Genomic DNA, 17,378 nt, shown 5'->3' on the forward strand with positions numbered 1-17,378 from the left:
TTTCCTCAATTTTTAAGAGATGAAGCAAGGAAAATGATATCAGTATCTGCAGCAATTTTTGACCAGACATTTGTCACCCGTTAGAGATTCAATGAGTGTTAACTCGTTTGTACAATCACAAGGGTAGCTTTCCTTATTCTTTGAATAGTCTAGCTTACAAGAGCTGTCGGAAGGACAGCACGCTCGACTATTCTTAGTGCTTGACTTGATAATGTAAAATTTTCTAACTTAACAACAGGGTCAAATTTTTCTTTAAATCCATGTTACAGTTATAGGCCTTAGAAAGAGTCCTATAAAGATTAGTGTATAAAATTTCAACTTGTTTCAAAGCAAGATGTCAACAAAATATGAAATTATCTGAGGTGATATGCAAACTATAACGTCAATTTTAAGTCGAAAAAGGACCATTATTCTGTCAAAATACAGTTACCTCCTCCTGTCCCCAGGTTGGGGTCATGATGGAGAACAAGTGTGCAAAGTTTCATAACCATATGTCAATGGACTTTGAAAAATTAATATTTGAGGTATTACAAAATCTTTTAACATAAGTGATCACGCCGACGCTCGCCCTGTGACTAGTATAGCTTTACTTATTCTTATCGAATAGTCGAGCTGAAAATGGACTATAAATTAATATTCCTTTAAAGATCTATAGATATGATATGATTTTTGTTTTGTTGCACTAACTTGAGTTACAGAGTAGAACCACTAACTTCCTGTTCAATTGCTAGATAATATCATCAAATGAAACTGCAGCAGATTTTTTCCAAACATTTGTCACCCATTACAGATTCAGTAACTAATAACTCGGTCGTACAATCACAATGATGACCATTTTATGCATATTTTAGCTAACATATGACAGTATAACACACTCACCCTGGATGAACAAGTTTTGTCACGTGACCACAAATGCAAACGCTGATTTAACATTTCAGCAAACACGGACCGATTTCAGGTAATAATTTGAAGATATCTTTTTTTCTACTGCATCCACAAAATTAAGACCCAGACCTTAGGACTCGGCGTTAATTGAGCTTTTATTTTATGTAGGTAGTAATTGCGATACTTAAGTGTTTTTTTTAGAACACTTCGACACAAATTTTCTTTTTGCAAGGCAAACGCCGATAGGTTTTACCTTTTCTATTCTTTTTTGTTCACTGGAAACCCATACAGAGGGAAAATAATAGAAGTTATGTCTTTTTACAAGTAATTCACATCCCTAACTTATTTATAATTTCATTAGCAAGGTTATATTCGATATAAACCCATGTTTTTCCACTTATTGTCGTTTGATCATGTAAAATGTGCAAACGTCGGTTGGTCATTTGAAATATATGCAAGCGCCCGTTGATGTCTCTTTGAACGCTGGACTATAATTATGTGTCTCATTTCCAGAGTTCTTCATCATATGAAATAGTTTCATTGCAAACGGATTCTAATAACTCCATTCTGGCCACGACGCCCATGGTTTCCAGAGTTATTGAATCTGTCGGTAGCTCAACCGTTATGTCTTCTATTGGTTACAAATATGTAACAACAACCAAAATCTCAGATATGTCATCCAAATCCAGGTGTTCTGAACCTGACTGCATGGTTGCTTCGACAGACAGTTTAGAGAAAAAGGTTTTTCAAAATCAGTTACGAAACTTCTTACAGCCAGCTGGAGAACTGGTACTCAGAAAGATTACTCCAGTAAATTTAGACAATTTATGATATGTTGTCGTGAAAAATATATTGACTCCTTCACAGCATCCTTAAATTAAGGTGCTGTGTTTTTATCAGATCTGTACAATAAAAGTTTACAGTATCCTATAATAGTAGGTTACCGCTCTATGTTATCTGCAGTTTGACCTCCAGTAGATAACACTCCTATTGGTCAACATCCATATGTTATCAGATTATTCTCAACTCAACTCTCCCTGTCGAATCAACTCAACTCTCTCCTAAGCCTCAACACTCCCCATAGCCTCAACTCAACTCTCACGGTAACTTCAACTCAACTTAACTTTTCAAGTTATCTCCACTCAATTCTCCACATAACCTGAAATCAACTCTCCCGGTAACTACAACTCAATTCTCCCCATTACTTCAACTCAACTCTCCAGTAACCTGAACTCAACTTCACTCTCCCTGTTATCTCAACTCATCTCAGCTCTCTCCTTAACCACACAACTCAAGTCGATTCTCCCGGTCAACTCAACTCAATTCTCCCCATAATCTCAACTCAACTCTCCCCGTCGCCTCAAATCTCCGGATAACCTCAACTCAACTTAACTCTCCCTGTAATCTCAACTCTCCCCATAATCTCAACTCAACTCTCCCAGTAACCTCAACTCAACTAACTCTCCCTGTCAAATCAACTCAACTCTTCCCGTAATATCAACTCAACTCACCCCATAGCCTCAACTCAACTCTCCCTGTAATCTTAACTCAACTCTCCCTGTCAACTCAACTCTCCCTTTAATCTCAACTCATTTCTCCCCGTTACATCTCCTCAACTCTCCCTGTCAAATCAACTCAACTTTCCCGTAATAGCAACTTAACTCTTCCCATTATCTCAACTCAACTCTTCCTGTCAAATCAAACTCAACTTTTTCCTTAATAGCAACTCAATTCTTTCCATTATCTCAACTCAACTCTCCCTGTAACCTCAACTCACCTTAACTCTCCTCTTAACCACAACTCAATTCAACTCTCCCGGTCAAGTCAACTCTCCCCGTAGCCTCAACTGCCCCGGTAACCTCAACCCAACTCTCCCTTTTATCTCAACTCAACTCAATTCTTCCTGTAACCTCCACTCAACTCTCCCCGTAATCTCAACTCAACTTTCCCCGTAATCTCATCTCAACTTAACTCTCCCCGTAATCTCAACTCAACTCTCCCCCTGTCAACTCCACTCTCCCCATAATCTCAACTCTCCCCGTAGCCTCAACTCAACTCTCCCAGTAATCTCAACTCAACTCTCCCAGTAATCTCAACTCTCCCCATAATCTCAACTCAACTCTCCCCGTTATCTCAACTCAACTGATCAACTCTACCTGTCAACTCAACTCTTCCCCGTAACCTCTACTCAACTCAACTCTCCCTGTCAAATCAACTGAACTCTCCCCGTAATCACAAATCAACTTTCTCCATTATCTCAACTCAACTCTGCTAGTAACCTGAAATCAACTTAACTCTCCCTTAACCACAACCCAATTCAATTCTCCTGGTCAACTCAACTCAACTCTCCCCATAGCCTCATCTCTCCTGGTAAGCTCTACTCAACATAACTCTCCCCTTTATCTCAATTCAACTCAAGTCTCCCTGTTACCTCAACTCATCTCAACTCTCCAAATAACTTCATCTCAACTTTCCCCATAATCTCAACTCAACTCTCCCAGTTACCTCAACTCAACTCTCCCCGTTATCTCAACTCAACTTAAATTAATTCTCCCCGAAACCTCAACTCAACTCAACTCTCCCTATTATCTCAACTCAACTGTCCTAGCAACATCAACTCAACATAACTCTCCCTGTCAACTCAACTTAATTCTTCCCGTATTATCAACACAACTCTCCCCATAACCTCAACTCGTCTTAACTCTCCCCTTAATCTCAGCTCAACTCAACTCTCCCTGTCAACTCAACTCTCCCTGTAACCTCAACTCTCCCTGTCGAAATGAACTCAACTCTCCCTATTATCTCAACTCAACTCTTCCAGTAACCTGAACTAAACTTAACCCTCCCCTTAACCACAACCAAATTCAACTCTCCTGGTCAACTCAACTCAACTCCCCATAATCTCAACTAAACTCTCCCCGTAGCCTTAACTCTCCCGGTAAACTCAACTCAACTCTCCGCTTTATCTCAACTCAACTCAATTCTCCCTGTAACCTCAACTCATCTCTTCCAATAATATCTACTCAACTCTCCCCGTAATCTCAACTGAGATCAAAGAAGGAGTTTTGGTTTGCCTAAACAGTATTGCCAGTAATCAATCCTATTGTTTCGAGGTAAATTTATTAACATTCGCATTTTGATCAGCAAATTGTTGATTAACTAACTATAACTGTCATTATAATTTATTTATTTATTCAAGTCTCATCTTTACATGTATACATAAAATATATACAAATCATGAAACAGAAACATAAAATACATGAACAGCCATTCTAAACAGAATTACAAGAGATTAATTACTTTTGCTGCTAAGTGAGGCAACTCCATAGACCATATCACATCAGTTTACTGTTTTATGCACTGAGGAATTGTTCCATGACATCAATATATTTACACTATTGCATGCTTTCCATACAGAAGCTTACAATATGGTATAAAACGCAATGAATAAAACAATACTAAAATGTTTAAATACAAGTGGTAAGAAGATAAGTTGATCATTACATATTATTTAACCTTGGAAAGAATGTCATTCATTATACTCAATATTTTACATTCTCAACATGTTACCAACTTATGTATTTCAACGATTTGTTTTCTTCAACATAATTAACATGAATATATTCTTTTATATACAATGCGCATATTTTAAAGTCAGATAAAATATATATAAAAAGACAAACCACAAAAGGAGCAATTTGTGTATTCTTTTTTGTAAAGGAAAGTTACCTTTCTCTTAAGTATATCAATGCAAGTTTTGGCAATAAACCGTACGAAACTCGCATTTGAGAATATAACGATAACCTTCTACGAGTACATACGAGTAGATGTCATTGTGTGAAATTATTGGTTTTTAACACTCACCTTTTCAAATAAATCTACACTAATACCTCCATACATAAAACATTCCATTACAGCGTGAAATTCACTTTCTACCTTGTCATTACAAAACGGACAATCTGCCTTAATTTATTCTTAGTGTGGAGTTCTGACCTAAGCAAAAGCGGACCTGTGGAAGCGCAGTAGTATGATTTTGCAATCTAATACTGGTTATACTACAAAGCTGTCATTTATTTGAATTAATCACCATATCTTAACAGTTCTCTGACGTTTAATAATTTAAACATATGTACTCGGTTACAAATGTTTATCACATCAAAACAATCTCATTGAAATGGATGAAATATTCAATATGATATAGCAGGTATAGCAAAAAATGACTTCTATCTTAATTAGAATTCATGTAACGGCAATAAACACAATATTTATGTTGCTTTGAAACACATTTTATTCATTGATTTTGAATTATACATAAACATATCCTCACATAGAAAATGCAATGCAAATTTAAGACGTAAAACTTTGTATAGGATTTAATATAAACATTTTATTCGTGCGTTTTTAAACATCCCAGTTATTTATACTCTGAAGAAGAATTGAGCCATTAAAAGGCACCTAATAAATATAAAGATAAACCCATGGCATACATGTCCATATATGTATGGTAGTATTCATTTGTCTTTTTTCTTATTTTGTGCAAATGTTTTAATAAGCATAAATTTCTTAAAAGTAAATACTTTATAGTAGTATAATTGTTTAATTCAGTTATTCTCTATTTAAGGTAGAACGCGACACTTTGCGAACTTTCGAGTAGCGTCTTGAAAATTGGTATGCAAAAAATTGACCATATTTCTGATTGGATTTCGTTGATTTTATTTCAATAGTTTCAGCCAATTTTTGTACACATGACGTCAAAGTTGACCATCAGAGCCCGTTTTTGAACACGACGTCGTTGCGTATCCTTGGCAACTGTTACGGGTATTTCAACGCCATTGGCGGACAAAATATCTTAAATCCTACAGCATTCGACGAAAATTATTTTTTCCTTTAAGCAGATATAAAATTTATTGTTTTACGCCGAAAATTGTTTGAATAATGGAAAGAAAATTGTCAATTTTGTGTAAAATTTGACGTTCAGTTTAGCCGCAATTTTCGGCTTTAAAGCGGCTTATTAAAAAATTCCTGAAATAAATTTTTGATTTTTTTCTTTAAACGTCCTTTAAAATGTATACTTAGTCAAAATAACTAAAAAAAATAGGGGGTCACCGACTCAATTTTTTCGGTACACGTGATTTTATTTCCCCCACCCCGTGAGTAATTTTGTAACGAAATTCGACGTATGCAGATACGTTTGAGACTCCAAAGTGCGGCAATAATGTTCAGCTTATCAGGAGAATTGTTCTAGAGTTTTACTAATACATACAAAACAACAACAACAATGTTCCATTGCAAATTCTTAAAATTGTACGAAAAACAAACGATTTTTTTCTTGTTTTTAAGCATGATTAATAACTTCATAAAGAATTGTAAACAGACGCAAGTAAAGAAAATGACGCCAGGCGTTCAACGGCAACGCGTACGCTGCGCAAACAAAAATAAATACAGCTGAGAGTAATCATTTGCGGTGTTCCTTTTTGATATTGTAATACAATAAGATCAATAAACTTGAATCGAGAAATATGCCTTAAGGAACAAAAAGAAACTATATATTTTTATGTAAATTTAGAAATTTACGGAAATTCAATCATAAATTAATACGTAGTCTACAAGAAATTCTGCATATCTATACATTTTGCATTACCCACACTATGAGTGATATACTGTGAGTGATATGTATTTTATTTCACCTATTAAAAACCAGAATTTGAATTTCACTTGTAATCAAAAACTATTGCAACAATTTGACAGAATTGGCGAAATATTGACAAATTTAAATATATGGTTCATAAATGAAACTTAGTCAATTATATTAGCGTGAAGCAAACAGTCATGCTTGAAACGTTAGCTCAGTGGGTGTTGGATTACAGATGTAGCACTTCGATTCTACAAGTATCTGTAATACATATTTTCTCGTTTTGCTCTATATCATTTTAGAATATCACAATGTTAAAAATAACGATTAATTGAGGATTCACCGTAAACGCTGTATTAAAAACATTACTATCAAATCGGCCTTTGCAAATATTCATTATTCACTGTATAGCCAAATTTATGGTAGAATTTATTTTGAACAGGAAAATTTAGAAACAGTATTTTAAACATGAAATATAATGAAACGCTGTAAATACACGTCTGCGGATTTTAGCGAACTGGCGGCCCTGAGCTAGATATTGCACAAAGGAGTGTTGCGTTGTAAATCTTTATACAAAATAAAGATATTTCAATATATATTGTCATTTTTTGTCTGTACATGCTACGGGCACTGTAGAGGATCTGTCGATGTTTCACTAACTATTTAATCAGTATGCAACTGACATGTAAATAAAACCGAGAAATATTACATTTTAATTTAATGTTATTTTGACAAACGTCAGATCAGACTATTATTTCTTTCCTCTTGTAGAAAGTGGGTAATTCTGAAGTACATCTTTATTCACTGTTTTATATACAAAATTTGTATTTACAAGAATAAAAAAAAAATATTTTGGTTATATCTGATCGTGTAATTAAAAAAAATACGTAATTTAGTAAATACGAACTTCATTCAAAGTTCCCGCATATTACGAGTGTACGGATCACGGTATATTAGTCATACATTTTGTATACGTATTGCATGATATACGGTCCCGTACATCAAATTTCACTTATTTTTACCTGTCTATCTATAATATACGGAATTTCGTACCCTTTATTGTATCCATATATTTTCCGCAGTGGTCATAATAGCATAAAATGCCGTAAAAAGCGGGATTTTGACACAGGGCGATCGTTTTAATAACATCAAAAAACCAAACGCCCGTGATAGCGTGACTTTTATCCAAAAGGGGTGGGGGAAATAAAATCACGTGTACCGAAAAAATTGAGTCGGTGACCCCCTATTTTTTTTAGTTATTTTGACTAAGTATACATTTTAAAGGACGTTTAAAGAAAAAAATCAAAAATTTATTTCAGGAATTTTTTAATAAGCCGCTTTAAAGCCGAAAATTGCGGCTAAACTGAACGTCAAATTTTACACAAAATTGACAATTTTCTTTCCATTACTCAAACAATTTTCGGCGTAAAACAATGAATTTTATATCTGCTTAAAGGAAAAAATAATTTCCGTCGAATGCTGTAGGATTTAAGATATTTTGTCCGCCAATGGCGTTGAAATACCCGTAACAGTTGCCAAGGATACGCAACGACGTCGTGTTCAAAAACGGGCTTTGATGGTCAACTTTGACGTCATGTGTACAAAAATTGGCTAAAACTATTGAAATAAAATCAACGAAATCCAATCAGAAATATGGTCAATTATTCGCATGCCAATTTTCAAGACGCTACTCGAAAGTTCGCAAAGCGTCGCGTTCTACCTTAAATCAATTATGTTAATAATCTTTTTCATACTCGCTAAAAAACAAAGCCATATCTTAATGGTATTAATAAAAAACAAACATTATATTAATGCCATTAATCAGCTATTTTTAAATCATTTCAAATAATAAAAAACAAAACAGAACAAAAAAACAGAGAAACAAACAACATCAGTTGTGTGTTCATAAATAGCGGACTACTTTTCCCTTGTTTTCTTTTGAAAGTCGTACTCGATTCATGATAATAAATATTTAAGAATTAAACAAACAAAAAAATAATTAACCGAGTGACATCAATATTTATTTAATGTTTATTTAAAGTGAGCATTCCCCCGTCTCCAGCCACCCACGTGTTTCTAAATAGCAAACTTATATTTCATACTGTAATATCATATAAAATAGTCTTTAAATCAAAATAAAGATGTGAAGGAAAAGGAAACATTTATATTTAACACTTTATTTAATACTTCAAATCCCTTTGAATTTCTATCAGTTCGTAGAAATGTTGAACTTACATATTGTCCGATGCTAGTTAATTAATTAGTGCATCAAATGCAATAAAATCCCTAAAGACATTTAATGCATACATTTTCCCAACTAATTGTCATTTAATCTTATAAACACTTCAAATTAACTGACTGCCGTAAATAACTTTAAATAACCGCATCACTTCAAACATGCCATTTGACAGTTTGTGATTTTAACGTGTGTCAAATTACACGATCACCGCTAATTTGTAAACAATCGATTGGGAGATTAAATCTTCCTGCAGGGTAAATATTCTCGGTTTACAATGTATTTCACACCTTTGGATATTTCCGGATTTTGGAGGTAAAATTGCATTGATTTGACTCTAATTTTACGAAAATATCGTCCGGAATTCAGAATTTAGAAGTTCCGGAATTCAGAAGTATTATATTAATAGAATATAGAAGGGAAAAAGTCGGGACCGAAAAAATTGTTCGGTTTTTAGAAGTTTCCGGATTTTCAGAAGTTCCGGAATTCGGAAGTTACACTGTATATATATATATATATATATATATATATATATATATATATATATATATATATATATATATATACATTTTATAAATATTTCATAAATCACCCTCATTTCATACGCTTTTTCATCTGTCATCATATTTTTTATTCCTTTGATCTTTAGGTTTAAAAATGTCGAAGCACCACTTGTAAAGAAGAGAAGTGTATCGTAGGGTAAATTGTGTAATTATGTGTTTAAAGTTATAAAAACATGTATATTAAATAAATTAACAATTAAATAAGTCCCGCACAATTAAATAACCCCTAGTATTCTGTAAAAATAAATATATGTCGCCAAAACACACGTCTTGCTTCATTTTAAAATCATCTTTGTCGGTCTACTGATTCCTTTAACGGTTGTACGATGAAGAATCCGTAATCCTATCTCCGACCTAGCCCTTGCAGAACTATTGCTGGCGTAATGGCCCACAGCAAGATTATCGCTTATTAGGAAATCTCCATCTTTCCACTAAAATAAAACACAATTAATCTCCAATTTAAGATTTTTAAAAATTTCTTAACAATAAACTGTTAAAATTGAAAATGTTGCAGACTCTGTTTTAATTGAGTTTGTTCATGGACAGTAGTGGTAACAGTTTTAAAGATATAAACATGGTACCCTAAGTAAAAGAACGAGAAAATAAAAGGTAGTTCACATAGGGGTCCACAGGTTTACAGGGGTTATAGAAAAGACATCAAAAGACAAATTTAAAAAGCAGGCTATATCCTTACGGTGAGTAAACAGAATTCATGTAGAAATACTGGAACCACCCAAGTATAGAAAGATCAAATCGAAAGAACTTAAAATACCAAAAGCAAAAATGTCGTGCTGAACAATCTGTAAAGATAAAAAAAATAACATCTTTGATTATGTAAGTGTTTTTAAGAGCTTCGTCAAGGCACAAAAAAGCACTGATAGGCAATGGAATAGAGAAAAACGGAATCTCTTAAGAACCTAAAAACGACAAAATTGAAAATGTTGCAAGCTCGGTTTCACTGAACCTGTTCATGGACGGATATGGTAACTGCTAGCTACCGTTCACGCCTCCTAGCACCGACTCAAGCAATATCATATATTAAACATAAAAATGGTGAAATATTGAACTTAGAAACATCCACAGATGTGTTCATGGGCTTTTATCATGGAACCTTGAATGGGACACTTTCATACTATCCCATGCCAAGCGGCGTATGGTACCCACGTGAAAGAATGCGTTTGTCCTAAAAAAAAGCCAATAGGCGGGAGCAAACAAAAATTAATTAACAATGGGGATTTGAGGTTTGAAGCCTACATATCACAGATAAGACGTCAAAAGACAAATTGCAAAATAACAGGCTCTATAGCCTAAGGGTGATAAGACCATTAGATTGTTCTTCAAAGATTTCTCGAAATGTTTGATTCTTAATAACGATAATATAAATCAATAAATTCATACAAAATAATGAATCATTAGCAATTTGGGTGTTCTTTTGCCTAACACATGTCTTTGCACATAATACAGAAGAGTCAAGATTCAAGCATTACATAATTTGAGTAATCTCACTGAGTATGCTTTACATATTTTACAAAGTAGAAAGATCATACCATATCAAAATGTATATAATAATCTATTGTCTTTAACTGTATCGACAAGCTCGCTAATAGTGGGTAAACAAGCACACGGCTGCTATTGTATACAAAACTACATGTATATTTCACTATGGATATTGCAGGAATACTGACACCTTGACCAAAAGCTCAAATATCAAATACTATAACAAGTTTATTTCTATGTTTAAAAAGCTTTTAATTTCTTTCATTGCGTTAATTTATATTGTAAATGCACTTTAAATTTAGCTCTATTCTGTTTTTAGAAATAAAGTGTTCATAGAAAAAAATATATAAATAAAAAAACATAAAAATCATTTTTTCTATTGAAAATATGGATAAAATTTATAGTAGTAAAAGAAAAAATGAGACTCATGATAAAGGCTTTATTGAATTACTTTTGTTAATACAAATTTGCATGGAGCATTCGCTTGTAAAACTTTTAACACATTGTAGTGTTAAGTGAAGGAAGTCAATGCATAGGAAACTCACAGGTTTGTATGATTGTAGGAACTTTATACAGAATGCTTTTTAATTTAGAGCTATAAATATAGAAAAAGTCTACGAAACATTCACTGCAATATCACATTGACAAGAAAGTACATCTTACATCAAAAAGATGACTAAATGTCAAACATGTAAAAAATAAATCCATTCTATGGTTATATAATTATATGCAAAATATCTTGACAAATAACTTAAAATTATGCGTATTCTTTTAGAAATGAAAAGCCAAGAGAAGTACAAATCTTCACAGTATGTGTGATAACAACATAGAAAAAAAATGATTATGGTTGGACAAAAGAGATTGCCAGTTTGAACTCAAAAGGACAGAAAAACAATTACTATCAGATGATAAGAAGGTTATATCTGTTCGAAACTTTATGACAAGGGAAGCTGGCATTACTTTTAAGGTCTGTACATTTGACATAAGTTTCCGACATTTCTGTGTAAATTCATTAGTCATATTTTAGAAATAATGTATCAGAAAAAAGCTTGAGAAAAATAAAATGGCTCCTTGTTTTCAACATTTTGGTAATGAATGATAGTGACATTGATAGTGAGTTTTATATCTGAAGGCAAAATAATTAATTGATCCAAGTTTCAATCTTATTTGTGTGAGTAAAACATTTATATATTAATAATAATAATATATATATAAATATATATATATATATATATATATATATATATATATATATATATATATATATATATATATATATATATATATATATATATATATATATATATATATATATATATATATATCAAACATGCATTAGGGACCCCGATCGTCTTTATATATACTGCCTAGGTAGACCGATGGATTAGGGGGACATTTGGTGGTCCACTTAATAATTCATAGCACTATCTTAATTGAACCAGGCAAAGTGTCGTTACATACACATAAGTGTTAACAAAAGTACTACTGTATCTATTATAGTTGTGCTTGTTATTGGTTTCTATCGAAACATAATTATAAAAAAACGAAATTGAAAATAATACAGTGTATATACCCACATCCTTTTTCTTATGGCTTAGGGGGACAGGTTATTTTCTATTATTTATTACAAATTTTGTGTATATATAAGCGATTTGAACTTGGATTATCCTAATTTTAACATAAAAGAAACTTTATCGACCATTTCCGAAACTGAAAACACAATAATAAAAAACTCGAAAAAATATGCCTAGAAAAATTCAGAATTTTCCATTAGGCTACCAAATCAATACTGATGACGTCATCTGGAAGGTGCGCTTTTGTCTTGTGTGCCCTTGGAACAAATGGTGGACAACAATGTATTCGCTGTCGTACGGAAAGAGAATGGTTAGTTGTTTTCGTAATTTTATTGTAATGTATTTGTACTCAACACTTAAATCAATTTTCAGTAGATCAATTTAGATATATACTATCTAGCTCTGAACCACTAACAATGCTGGATTTTTGAAGACGGTATTCATAGGTCGGATTCGGACATTTTTATTTTCGGATGAGTCTATCATATTGAGAGAATCTAAGATTTGAAGCATCATTTTAAACAATTTAATAAACATGAATCGAGATAGAGAGAGAATATGCTTTTGGTAGAGAAATAACGTTTCTGTTTTCCATGTATTGACTTAATTACTGTTACAACAAAACATTGCTCCAAACAAGTCATCATTCTGTGGGTGGGGTAGTCTATTTCTGAAACAGCTATCCTATGAACGGGAAAATTAAAATCTAATTGGGGTGGATGTTCCACTGTGTTTTTGTAAATCATTTTACTATATAAATGACATAATATTGGAAATAAAAGGCAAAATTGTCAGAAATGGAAGAAAAAAATGGCAGAAACTAGTGTTGGGTATCGGACTCAAAAATTATAGTGTGTAATGACATAATATTATAAATAACATAATAATAATGACATGATACATATCTACTGTAGTTAAATTACTGATCTGCAATATTTTGACATGTTGACTAGTACTAATATTGACTGCCATGAAGTTGTACATTGTTTAATACAAAAATTGCCTGTCACAAGGTTGTATTAGGTACTTGTGTTGTTTGTTTTGAATTCGAAGAGTTAATCTTACTTTTATCTTGGAGACAAGAGTTTACTCTCAAAATATGGTCACTATGGTATAAAAAATACATACACGGATTGGTACCTTAAAAGAAAAAAGGACCATAAAAAATGCAATAGATTCTAATACTATATAAGGCAGACTGATGACAAGCAAAACAGGCACAAGTTACAATTTCCAAGCAGATTATCCCAAAGATTACCAAAATTCGGCCCTTTTATACTAAATCAAGAAAATTGACCAACAAAAATGGTCAATTTGCTCATTTACCAAAAAGAAACATTTTGTAGACGACAACGATATCGGCTGCTAACGGTTACCATGTAAACACTCCCATAATGCATATCTACAAAATAGCTGCTTCCTTGCAGGAAGCGTGTTAATTTAATACAAGTTATCGTAAATAGTGCAATATTCAGAAAGATTAAAGCGCTGACAGTTATTTAAATCAATTAATAAAAGTGTTTGGAGTAATTACATAAATAAATAATAATTCACAAAGACTTACATGTTAAAATCAGGACATTTGTGTGAGGAACAGTTACCGGATATGCCGGATAAAAACAGAACACGTTCAGGAGCATGAAACTGTATTATACGTGATACTGATAGGTTGTTTAAACTATGTTGATCTACATGTACATGTATGTGTACGATTTTATGTTTCGTTACTATCAACAATAAAGAAAATGGGAAACATTGGTTCGAGTACAGCTCACAGGTGCTCGTCCAGTCTTGGTGCCCATATAAAAAAAATTGAAGTTAAAAAAAACAACACAAAATAACTATTTTGGGTTGGGTGTTAGAAAAAAATTAAAAAAAAAAAAATTTTTTTTTTCTTATAATATGAAATTAGGCAAAGCCTATGAACGGGAAAGTCGTTAAAAATTCCTTTCATTCTTTTCGTTTTAAAGGTGTCGTTCGGTATTACATGCACCGCTTCAAACTCCTCACAGCGGTTACGTCATGCTTTGTTACTGTACAGATCAGGGGAAGTAACTGCTGCGAGGAGTTTGGCACCGCTTCCGTTTTCACTCGGAACATTTGACGATTATCATTTATCAGAAAAGTTGAGATTTGTTCCGTTATAGGAATACCCCGCCTATTATCATTGAGTTACATTGTAAATTTTTTTCTACCTTACTTAGTTTTTTTACAATCTTAAATAACTTACATTTAAACTCGGACATTCCAATTTGTTAAAATCTTGCAAAATTCCGCTGATGGTCGGCCATTTTGTCGAAAACGAAAGTACAAAACCTACATCGTACTGTTCGCTCTCCTGGTTTCCTACGACTACGTGCGCAGAACAGTAGACAACGGTAACCATCAATTTATTGGTTACTGTTGTCTATTGTTCAGCGAATGTAGTAGTATGGGACCAGAACAGCGAAACAGTACGGTTTATGTTTTGTACTTTCGTTTTCGACAAAATGGCTGACAATTACTGTTGTTTTGCAAAATTTTAACAATTTGGAGTGCCAGAGTTTAAATGTAAGTTATTTAAGATTGTATGTAAGATAGAAGAAGAATGTTAACAATTTTCTAAATGCACGATGTGTAAAGAGTAGCAAAATAGCTTGTATTGTTACAGAACTCGACATAGTGGTTGTTCCACAGCGTGTCCTAGTAAAGCTCCGTAGTGTTACAGCAACTAGGTGACCTTTTTGTAGTAATCGTATATAGGAAAAAAAAAATTTTCAATTTTTTTTTTCTTGCACTCAACCCAAAATAATTACTTTGATGTTGTTTTTTTGTTTTTTTTTCACTTCAGTTTTTTTGTATGGGCACCAAGACTGGACAAACACCTGTGATACAGCTCACATCATTATCATTGAACAAGTCAAGTTTACTGCTAATTAAAGTAAATTAAATATGGTATACTGGTTTCCTAGCAGTTTCTGGCCACAAATCGCACTTTTTAACAAATAAAATAAAAACAAAGACAAGACAAAGTTAGGTACCTGTCAATGGCATTGCAATGTGTTTAATGTTAACCTTTCATTTAACTTTTTAATTTGAATATAGGTTTGAAATGTAACACCTTTTTTCACCTTCATTCAAAAATTCATAGCAGTTTTCTGGACCTTTTTTATTTTGAATATAATTCAGTACCATAAGGCAATGTTAAGATGGTTTTATCAGACAAACAGAACTTCCCAACCTTTTCTGTGTCGTCTGCAAAAATATTTTTCGAAATATTGATTTACTAAAATGGGGTCTTAGTTATTGCGAAAAGATATTCAAACTAGAATTCCCCATGTGTTGCTTATTTTTGAAAGTTGCAAGTTCTGTTAGGTAACTTTAAAGGGATATTCATGCAAAATAATGACAAAAATATTAAAGTTATCTTATGTACTCAAATCACGCTAAAATGACATTTAATGAAGTTTTAGCATGAATTTCTGTTTAAATTCTAAATATTTTGGGTTTGAAGTGTAAATATATCTATATATGTTGAACAAAATTTAGACCCGAATAGAATCACCAAATAGTTTTAAAACAAGTCACGTGACTTGAACAAACCCTTGACGTAACAGCAACAGATATTATGGATATTGTATGATTGAAAGAAGTCTAAGTCATTCATTTGACATGTTTTTTAACGTTTCCAGAGTTTACTTTGACAACTATTGTGAAATCCTAACGCTCTAACCTGACCCACGTGGGTCAAGTTAGGAAACCACCATTTTATTAACCAGGTTTTCCGAAGGAAAAAACTGGTTATTAGATTGAGGTATGTCGGCGGGCGGGCGGGCGGGCGGATGGGCGGGACGGGCGGGCGGGCGGGCGTAAACAATTTCTTCTGTGCGCAACTCCTCCTACATTTCTCAACGGATTTTGACCAAACTTTCACAGAAGCTTTGTCATCAAGTGCCCTGGCGCATATTGTCGGGGTTTTGCGATTAGATAATATTTGACCTAATTATGGCCCTTTGTTTTTTTTTCCTTATATAAAATATATAGTGAACAATTTCTTCTGTGCGCAACTCCTCCTACATTTCTCAACGGATTTTGACCAAACTTTCTCAGAAGCTTTGTCATCAAGTGCCCTGACACATATTGCCAGGGTTTTGCAATTTGTATATATTTGACCTAATTATGGCCCTTTGTTTTTTTTCCTTATATAGAATATATAGTGAACAATTTCTTCTGTGCGCAACTCCTACATTTCTCAACGGATTTTGACCAAACTTTCACAGAAGCTTTGTCATTAAGTGCCCTGGCGCATATTGTCGGGGTTATGCTATTAGATAATATTTGACCTAATTATGGCCCTTTGTTTTTTTTCCTTATATAAAATATATAGTGAACAATTTCTTCTGTGCGCAACTCCTCCTACATTTCTCAACGGATTTTAACCAAACTTTCTCAGAAGCTTTGTCATCAAGTGCCCTGACACATATTGCCAGGGTTTTGCAATTGGTATATATTTGACCTAATTATGGCCCTTTGTTTTTTTTCCTTATATAGAATATATAGTGAACAATTTCTTCTGTGCGCAACTCCTCCTACATTTCTCAACGGATTTTGACCAAACTTTCTTAGAAGCTTTGTTATCAAGTGCCTGGCACATATTGTCGGGGTTTTGTGATTGGATAATATTTGACCGAATTATGGCCCTTTGTATATTTTTTCCTTATACAGAATATATAGAGAACAATTTCTTCTGTGCTCAACTCCTCCTACATTTCTCAACGGATTTTGACCAAACTTTCTTAGAAGCTTTGTTTTCAAGTGCCTGGCACATATTGTCGGGGTTTTGTGATTGGATAATATTTGACCGAATTATGGCCCTTTGTATATTTTTTCCTTATACAGAATATATAGTGAACAATTTCTACAGTGCGCAACTTCTCCTACATTTCTCAATGGATTTTGACCAAACTTTCACAGAAGCTTTGTCATCAAGTGCCCTGGCGCTCACTAAATTC

At 33.2% G+C, this 17,378-nt stretch overlaps 1 long non-coding RNA gene across 1 annotated transcript; it reads right to left on the bottom strand.

Moving 5' to 3' along the window:
* Positions 1-16,511: 16,511 nt before the first annotated feature.
* LOC132715300 (uncharacterized) lies at positions 16,512-16,948 on the bottom strand. Its single transcript, XR_009623662.1, has 2 exons — positions 16,812-16,948; positions 16,512-16,637 (listed from the first exon to the last, which is right to left on the bottom strand). It is a non-coding gene; the product is annotated as an uncharacterized LOC132715300 (long non-coding RNA).
* Between the last annotated feature and the right edge of the window lie 430 nt (positions 16,949-17,378).

This window comes from Ruditapes philippinarum, unplaced genomic scaffold (assembly GCF_026571515.1).
Source record: "Ruditapes philippinarum isolate M1 unplaced genomic scaffold, ASM2657151v2 ctg6490_1_1_1_1, whole genome shotgun sequence".
NCBI classification, from domain to species: domain Eukaryota; kingdom Metazoa; phylum Mollusca; class Bivalvia; order Venerida; family Veneridae; genus Ruditapes; species Ruditapes philippinarum.